Source organism: Meriones unguiculatus, chromosome 4 (assembly GCF_030254825.1).
Source record: "Meriones unguiculatus strain TT.TT164.6M chromosome 4, Bangor_MerUng_6.1, whole genome shotgun sequence".
Classification (NCBI taxonomy): Eukaryota; Metazoa; Chordata; class Mammalia; order Rodentia; family Muridae; genus Meriones; species Meriones unguiculatus.
In genome coordinates, this window is record NC_083352.1 from 1228279 (window position 1) to 1230272 (window position 1994).

Genomic DNA, 1994 nt, shown 5'->3' on the forward strand with positions numbered 1-1994 from the left:
ACTAGGAGAGTGGTACTCACCTGCCACAAATTACTGCTTGGGTACTGGGGCACAGAGCCCCAACCTCAGACCTACAGAAGCCTGGGATCCCTGAGATCAACCCCCAGATACTGCTCCAAGGGGCAACCAGTTATCCCTAACAAAACTGACGAAACGACTGGACACCCAGGTTACAGCAGCAGCTCAAGGACACTAAATTTACAGCAAGAAACCCAGAAGCAGGGCAGCTGGCTCCTGGACTTCTCAGGGGTCGAGGAGAGCCCTCTCGACTAACAAGAATCATAGTACCACTCAGGTCTCTACGCGTGAGGTGAACTGTGGCAACTCCTGAAAAACCCCAGCCATACAGTGACCATACCCAAAAAGCTGAGGAAGCTTCGTCCAGGAAAAACCATCTTCCTGCGAAGGGAATTCTATCCACCACAGGATTCCAGGAACCACCATAAACTAACACCCAACACCTAAGATAGCCCAATGGGTAGAAGCCAGTGTAAAAGCTCAACAAACAAAGACAGAGCAATATGGCATCTCCAGAACCCAGTTATCCAGGGGCAAGTAGCTCTGCACACCCCAGCATAACTGAAACTCAAGAAGATGACCTAACATCTCTGCTCATGAAGAGGATAACAGAGGAAACAAATGAAATGCATAAAGACCTAGAGGAAGATAAACATAGACAGATTATGGCCATCCGTAAAGAAATTCAGGAAGATAAAAACAAACAAATTATAGCCATCTGTAAAGATATACAGGAAGATAAAGAAAAAATATTTTGGCCATCCGTAAAGAAATACAGGAAGTTGCAGCCAAACAGTTTGTGGCCTATAGAGAGGAAATACTTAAATCACTGAAAGAAATAAAAGAAACAGAGGATTGTTCAAACAAACAGGTGAAGGAATTGAAGGAAAAACAGGAAAATACAGTCAGACAGGTGAAGGAAATCAACAAAATAGCTCAAGACCTGAAGATAGAATTGTAAAAATTAGTGCTCGCTTCAGCAGCACATATACAAAAATTGGAACAATACACAGAAGATTAGCATGGCCCCTGCACAAGGATGACATGCAAATTCGTGAAGCGTTCCATATTTTTAGACTACAAGAGATGGAAGAAAGAATCTCAGGTGTGGAAGATACAATGGAAGAAATAGATGTATCTGTCAAAGAAAATGTTAAATCTAAAAAATTCCTAACACAGACCATCCAAGAAATTCAAGAAAACATAAAAAGACAAAACCTAAGAATAATAGGAGTAGAGGAAAAAGAAAATTCTCTGTTCCAAGGACCAGAAAATATTTTCAACCAAGTCATTGAAGAAAATTTCCCCAACTTAAAGGAGAGGCCAATAAGAATACAGGAGGCTTACAGAATACCCAATAAATTAGACCAGAAAAGAAAATACTCCCGTTACGTGATAATCAAAACAGTAAGTATACAGAACAAAGAAAAAAATACTAAAAGCTGCAAGGGAAAAAGGCCAAGTAACATATAATGGCAAACCCATTAGAATCACACCTGACTTTTCAACAGAGACTATGAAAGCTAGAAGGGCCTGGACGGATATCATGCAGACCCTAAGAGAACACAGATATCAGCCCAGGCTACTATATCCCATTAAACTCTCAGTCCTCATAGATGGAGAAAACAAGATATTCAATGATAAAAACAAATTTCAACAATACCTACACACAAATCCAGTATTACAGAAGACACTAGAAGGGAAAATACAACCCAACAAAACTGCCTACTTTCAAGAAAACACAGGAAATAATTAACCTAACTACAGTAAAACAAAAACCAGCCAAGAACACAACCTTATGACCACAGCCAACATCAAAATCAAAGGATCTAACAGCCACTGGTCATTAATCTCCCTCAACATCAATGGACTCAATTCTCCAATAAAAAGACACAGACTAACAGAATGGATACGTAAACAAAACCCAGCAATCTGTTGCATACAAGAAACACACCTAAGTCACAAAGATAGACATT

General features: G+C 40.0%; 1 non-coding gene across 1 annotated transcript; it reads left to right on the forward strand.

Annotated features, from left to right (window-relative positions):
- Positions 1-985: 985 nt before the first annotated feature.
- LOC132653903 (U6 spliceosomal RNA) lies at positions 986-1092 on the forward strand. Its single transcript, XR_009591727.1, has one exon. It is a non-coding gene; the product is annotated as a U6 spliceosomal RNA (small nuclear RNA).
- The last annotated feature ends 902 nt before the right edge of the window (positions 1093-1994 follow it).